This window comes from Ruditapes philippinarum, unplaced genomic scaffold (genome assembly GCF_026571515.1).
Source record: "Ruditapes philippinarum isolate M1 unplaced genomic scaffold, ASM2657151v2 ctg3702_1_1_1_1, whole genome shotgun sequence".
NCBI lineage: Eukaryota > Metazoa > Mollusca > Bivalvia > Venerida > Veneridae > Ruditapes > Ruditapes philippinarum.
The window spans coordinates 160806-168966 of record NW_026866835.1 but is presented as its reverse complement, the minus strand read 5'-3'; positions in this window follow the sequence as shown (position 1 = coordinate 168966).

The following is an 8161-nucleotide window of genomic DNA, read 5'->3' as shown; positions in this document are numbered from 1 at the left end:
AATTGTTGTTGTTGAGGTTGTTATTATTATTATTATTATTATTATTATTATTATTTGAATGTTTTTGTAGAGCTTTTTGAATAAGTTTGATTTGTAGTAGTTATGAAAAAATCTTTTAACAATTTTTTTCACAGATGAGAACGTTAATTGACCTCAGAATGTCACACACCCATGATCATATTTAATATTGTAAGTACATGTAGGCCGACTGGCAGTGGAAGTCGTTGTATATTGGTTTCGAGATATTGACACAATCGACACGTGCCCTTTTATAATATTAGAGACACCTGTCTGGTGACCCAAAAGTGTGATTGCTACCACGGATTTATATTACATATAAATCGTACGTTAAGTGAGATTAAGCGGGTTTTTTTTTTATTATTTTATTATATTCCGTCGGAACCTGAAAGAACTCCGTCAGAATCCGCTTGAAAAAATAACATTAGTTATCTTCCTTAATTGTTTTATCGTGTTAGAATCGAAATAACATCGGCCTGAGAGGTGTATATCGGCTATTTAACACCAGTTTTGTCGTTTTGATGCGAAAAAATTAACCACTCAGGCCTACGGCCTTCGTGGTCAATTCCTACGCATCAAAACGCCAAACCGGTGTTAAATAGCCGATATACACCTCTCAGGCCAATGTTATTTCTTAAATAAAAATGCCTTTTATTGTTGCTTTAAAAGGCTTTGCTATATAATCGAGGGTAAAAACATAACAGCCGCATATACAAGTAGTCCCTAACCAGTGTTTATTGGTAGTTTAACACCGTTTTTCCCCTTCTTTGTCTATAGTGACAAAATCACGTGGAGTGATAGAATTATTGTGGCTATTTATACTTTGCGGAACGGAACGAAACAGAACGGAACAAACATTGAGGCACCACACGGGGCACAACATTTTTATTAATATGTAAATATATTAAATAAAAATAATGAAGTATTGAAAATGCCTAGCGAACAGTCGATCTAGGGCTTTTTCGAACTGAACCATCTGAATACCCACTTATAAATGTACATTATTTATATAAAATCTTCGGGACTGCAAACAGTTGTTCCGTTTCGTTCCGTAAAGTATAAATATCCCATAGAATAATTATATTCTACGGAACGGAACGGAACAAGATTTATTTTTTCTTTTCAATGGAATTTTTCATCCTGGTATATTGCAGGTACATGAATTTATTACATGCAACCTGTTTTAAAAAACTATGTTCTTGACTTAGTCAATATAGGAAATCCTATCGCCATAAAATTTATATATTTAAATGTTTTGCACTTGTTGCAGTAATTTAATATTTATTATTCATATAAACTGACGAATGAAAAAAAATGAGTGGACAATCTAAATATTTTTTGGCGATATCAGGACCTCTTTAATATGTATCGAATGGCCGCCATATCACGTACACTCATTTTGTATTATATAAAATTCTAAAAAATATTAATAATCATCGTAAACAAATTAAATTTGAAAACATTTTGCCATATATGATTTGAATTTAAATGCACTAATAAAGTTGAAATATCACTATCACAGTCAGCGTTGTGTATACAAACCTCGTCTTCAACTCTATAAATTGTGATTCCGTTTCGTTCCGCAAAGTATAAATATCCCCTTAGATAATGATATTTAGCGGAACGGAACGAAACAAGATTTGTAGCTGCCAACTTCCCTACATGAATCAGAGGTGGCGGACAAATGATGTCAGACCAAATGTCAAATCGGCACGGAGAACATTGCCCGCCCAAGGTTCGAACTTAGACACTGATCGAAGCTCATACCTATTGATCTAAGCGGGCGGGTTGGAAACGTATATAGATATCGTAAACAAATTCAATTTAAAAAACATGTTTGCCATATAATTTGAATGTGCATGCACTAATAAAGCTGAAATATCACTATTACAGTCAGCATTGTGTATCAACCATGTCTTCAACTCTATTTATTGTAATTCTGTTTAGTTCCGCAAAGTATAAATATCCCCTAGCATAACGGAACGGAACGAGATTTGTTATTCAATACCAATTTCCTCCTTTATAATGCTTGTATAAACTTCACATATAAATAATCATTCATGATGCATAAACAAATTCGCACTTTTAGAAGTCATAACATATAAATCAAATACAGAAATGTGGAAACTATCTTTGTTCGTTTGGGGTCTAACACCGTTTTCAACAGTATTTCAGTCATGTAACGATGGGCAGTTAACCTAAACGGTGTTCCTGGAAATCTGTACCCGTACTTACCTGTTCTCCGCAAGTAGCTGCCAACTTCCCGGATCGAACTTGCGACTCTGCGATCCGAAGACCGACGCTCTTACCTACAGACCTATGTGTGCGTGTTGGAAACTATATTATTATCGTAAACAAATTAAATTTAAAAACATGTTTGCCATATAATTTGAATGTGCATGCACTAATAAAGCTGAAATATCACTATAACAGTCAGCATTGTGTCCAATCCTTGTCTTCAACTCTATAAATTGTGATTCCGTTTCGTTCCGCAAAGTATAAACATCCCCTAGGATAATGATATTTAGCGGAACGGAACGGAACGGAAAAAGATTTCCCCTAGGATAATGATATTTAGCTTACGGAACAAGATTTGTGACTGCCAACTTCCCCACATGAATCAGAGGTGGGGTACAAATGATGTCAGACTAAATGACTTATCATCTTCATGGAGAACATTGCCCACCCAAGGATCGAACTCGCGACACTGATGCTCATACCTACTGATCTAAGCGGGCGGGTTGGAAAGTTATATAATTATCGTAAACAAATTAAATTTGAAAACATATTTGCAATAATATATTTGAATATGCATGCACTAATAAAAGTTGAAATATCACTATTATAGTCGGCATTGTGTACAAACCATGTCTTCAACTCTATAAATTGTGATTCCGTTTCGTTCCGCAAAGTATAAATATCCCCTAGGATAATGATATTTAGCGGAACGGAACGGAACAAGATTTGTTATTTATGACTCATTTCCTCCTTTATAATGCTTGTATAAACTTCACTTATATAATCAGTTATGATGCATAAATTAAATAGCAGACTACCTATCCTGCTAATGAAGACTCGTCACTTTGTGTTTAGAAATGACAACATATTAATCAAATACAGAAATGGGGAAACTATCTAATCTTACACAAATTAAATTTGAGAACATGTTTGCTATATATTATTTGAAATCACATGCACTAATAAAGCTGAAATATCACTATTACAATCAGCGTTGTGTACAATCCTTGTCTTCAACTCTATAAATTGTGATTCCGTTTCGTTCCGCAAAGTATAAATATCCCCTAGGATAATGATATTTAGCGGAACGGAACGGAACAAGATTTGTAACTGCCAACTTTCCTATAAAATATATTTAGGCTTAGTAAATGGATGCTTGCATTCTTTTAGGATAAATTGTGTGTTGGGTACACCCCTGAATCAGATAGTAAATAGACACAAATGTTATAGGTAAATCAGGATGAACAAGTGGGTTGGGCAGGGGATTAAGAGTTTTAAGAGAAAGTCATTTCAGTCATTAACCAGTTTTATATTTTTCATATTTTGTACTTCAAATGAAAATTTACAGTAATGATTTAATTGTTTTTTTGTTGTTGACATCTTGGAGTAATGCATAATAATTATATAAGATAATAGTTACAGTTCAGAATTTCTAAGAACATTTTCAAAAAAATAATACTGAGCTACATTTAAATATTGAACATTGTTAAAGAAGAGTGTGGGTCTGAAAGTGTTATGTGATGAAATGTTTTCATGTTATATCTAGTACTTATAATTTCAGAATATGAACAGTAATTATTACTGTATACAAAGGAAGAAAGAGAAGGGAGCACCATGTTAAATTAAGACTTTTGAATTTCTTCTTTTTGTATATATGGCTATATTTCTAATTGTATCTTGCAAGTTCACTACAATATCATGTACATGATAATTTCCTACACATTTTATGACTAAAAGGGGCATGCCTCCAGATCTTTTGACAACAAAGGTATTTTTTTTTCGATCTAAATCTGGAAATTAATGCTAAATTCTAGAGAATATTTTGAAACTTATTTACCGACTAGACTTTTGTTATGGAAACACATGCGAATAAGAAAACTGATGTTTTTACTACTATTTATGATCAAAACAAGTGTCTGAAATGTTTTTATGTTAGGTAAACTGTATCAATAAAAATATCTTCATTTAGAGTACAAAATTCATTATATCAGCCATAACTCTAATTGTAACACCAAATGGAAAATACTTTTATTGCTGTGGAAATCACCCGGTACAATTCCTGACATGGTCATATTTTTTCTTGGTGTTGCAGTTTTAAAAATATTTTAGCAACAAAAGCTCATATTGAAATGTTAATAATATTACCAAACTTCAACATGAACGAAAGAAAATTTTCGCAAAAATCTTGAGACATGTCACTTTAAGCCTAGTGTATCAATATCATAACGTGCTGTGTTGAAATCCTCTTAGAATTAAGGATTGCGGAGTACCCCTTTTAAAAGTAAGCCACCACATATAGAGATGTAACAATTACACTTTCTCAAAATAAGAAATCCATTTTATAAAAAAAAAACTGCTAGCAAACATTATAGACAGAAGAGTCTGGATAACGTTAATTAATAATTTTTAGCTCATCTGATTTAAAAAAAATAAAAATATTATAAGGTATTGTTGTTACTTGATTGTGGGTATTGGTTTAAATTTTTCTTTAAGTCCAACTTTTCACAAAATTGAGCTAAAGCTTTGATATTAAATAGGAGATTTTGAAGGACATGACTCTACTTTGAATTTTTTCAAAATAAAAACCATTTTTTTCTCAGAAAACATTGTTATTGTGATATATTTATGTATATACTGCCCATGGGCCCATACTGTATTCAAGCTACGCTACTACCACCTGTGGTATTGCATGGAGATTTTCGTTTAATAATGCTTAGTGTTAATATTGAAATGGACTGACGATCTTGGGACAGTAGTGGCAGTATCAGCATTAACAACCGTAGCAGATAAATTGTATCAATTTTAAAAATTGCGACTTGCCCTTCATAGTTATTCGCGAGAATCATGGTGGAAAACTGAACAAGACAAGCTTTTAGTATATACAAAACAAAACTGACACTGTTTAATTTGTTAAAACCATGAAAACGCCTATTTCCAAACACGACATATTCAGTGGAGTTATACATAACATAAAAAATTGCAACATTTCTAACTATTCAAACAGTCCTGATCTACCCCATTACATAGGGCTATTATACCCAGATTGCAGAATACTGCATTTAGAAGTTCACCACCCCACCTCACATGGTAAAGGTTAAAATGATATTACGTTGATACATTCACAGTTTCCACATTTCTGTATTTGATTTATATATATACTTTGCGGAACGAAACGGAATCACAATTTATAGAGTTGACGACGTGGTTTGTACACCACGCTGACTTTAATAGTTATATTTCAGCTTTATTAGTGCATGTACAATCAAATTATGTATGGCAAACATGTTTTAAATTTAATTTGTTTACGATAATTATATAAGTTTCCAACTCGCCCGCTTAAATCAATAGGAAGGAGCGTCGGTGTCGGTAGTTCGATCCTTGGGCGATATTTATACTTTGCGGAACGAAACGGAACAACTGTTTGCAGTCCCGAAGATTTTATATAAATAATATCCATTTAGAAGTGGGTATTCAGAAAAAGCCCTAGATCGACTGTTCGCTAGGCAGTTTCAATATTTCATTATTTTTATTTAATATATTTACATATTAGTAAAAAAATTGCTGTGCCCCGTGTGGTGCCTCAATGTTTGTTCCGTTTCGTTTCGTACCGCAAAGTATAAATAGCCATTATTGTTTACGTATAGCGAAAAGACTGCTATATGGGTGTTTACATCAAATTAATTTATTTCGTATATGTAAACTTGTTATCTGATTCAGAAGTAAAAATTGACAAGTCTTAGATCATAATAGAAGAAAAACACCGTAAAAGACAATTAACCTGTAAAAAACATCCGCCGATAGGCCTATCAGTTATTTTAAAAATGGCACGCTTAGGTGAAACTTCAAAGACCTAGCATGATTTTAGTCCACAAGAGATACCTTATTAACTATAATTAATGTTAGAAAGTTATAAAATATTGAGGAATGCTTTACTTATAAAATGAAAATGTATCTTAATATGTAAATTCAATGTCGTAATGTAATTAGAACTGTTTTGATATACATTGTATACATGTCATTTAACTACAATGTACACGTATTTTGGTATTTGGAATGTCAAATGTTGTATTTTCTTACTGGAGAAGTAACACATTGTTCTCTGAATTCTTTTAACTAGATGTATTTTGATACATGCAGTATGTAATGTGTACTTTCTCTTAACTAGTAGTATTTTGGTACTTGCGGCATTAAATGTTTTACTTATTTAGGAGGTATCACATTGTACATTCTCTTAATATATGATAATTGAAAGGTAACTGTAAAAAATATTATTGTATGATATAATATCACAGTTCTAAGTATAAATCTTTCTCTCATAATTATGATGATGAACTGTCAATGTATTCTAAGTCTTAATAATAATGCTAATAAAAAATATACATTTAAAAGCTATGGCTTATTGCAATAACATATCTTATAATTAAATCACATTAATGCGGAATTAATGCACTTCTAAAATCAATTAATTTTAATGTTAACGATTTTTTTCTAAATAATGAATAAGTGTTTTCAAAATTGAAAATAAACATTTTTCTAACCCTAGACTATATATCATATCACATCATATATCTACTTACGCAAAACAAAAAGAAATGTATATAGTGCATACTGACATGAAACAAAATCCCTAATGTAGGAAAGATGCACTTTAAGAAAGGTTTTTCTCATTTTCGAACAGTTATCGACAATATCTTTACATTGTTGTATATCAAAGGTTCTTGAGAGTATTTTAAGTATGTTTTAACTTTTTTCGTGATAACAAATTATTTTTCTTCCGTACAGTTTGGATTTATACTAGGAATCTAAACAGCCAGTCAGCTTACTTATTTATATACTACCTTTTGTAAGGAAGTAAGTACAGTATTTTGATATATATAACTAAAGCTTTCTGCAAGGGACTGTGGCATAATGCTCCTCTCTGTAAATAACAAGAACCGGGTGATGCTCTCCAAATAGGTTTTGGGCACAGAAAAGTATAACTCTTGTTATGTCAGAGTTATGTCCCGGACTAAATTCTAAGTGTAAAAATGAACAAAGGGCAATAACTCCAAAAAAGCAAGGTAGAGTTATGTCTTTTTGCACTACCCAATGAGATCTTTCTACTTTCAAAGTGTCTTATTCATATTCATTATACTTTCAGAAGTATGTCCTGGACAATGTTCAAAGTGTAAAAATGATCAAAGGGCAATAACTCCAAAAAGAGGCAAGGCAAAATTATGGTTCTTTTGCACCGCACTTCTACTTAATAACATCTATCTACCTAGTTAGTTTCATGTTGATATAGTTTTGAGTTATGTCCCGACAAAGTTCAAAGTATAAAATGAACAAAATGCAATATCTCTAAAATTAGGCAATGCAGAGTTATAATTATTTTGCACTTCACTTCTTCTCAATGAGATCTATCTACCTACAAAGTTTCATGTTGATATCTCTTATAGTTTCGGAGTTATATGCCGGACAAAGTTCAACGTGTTAAAAATGAACAAAGGGCAATGAGTCCAAAATAGGACAAGACAGAGTTGGTTATGGTTCTTGTGGACTGCACTTCTACTCAATGAGATCTACCTTCCTACAAAGTTCCATGTTGGTATCTCTCATAGTTTTAGAGTTATGTCCCGGACAAAGTTCAAAGTATAAAAACGAACAAAGGGCAATAACTTCAAAATTGGGAAAAACAGAGTTACGGATTTTATGCACTACACTTCTACTCAATGAGATTTATCTTCCATTGGTATCTCTTATAATTTTAGAGTTATGTCCCGGACAAAGTTCAAAGTATAAAAATGAACAAAGGGCAATAACTCCAAAATTGGGCAAGACAGAGTTATGGTTCTTGTGCACTGCACATTCCAAATAATGATCTACCTACACAGTTTCATGTTGATACCTCTTGTTGTTTCAGAGT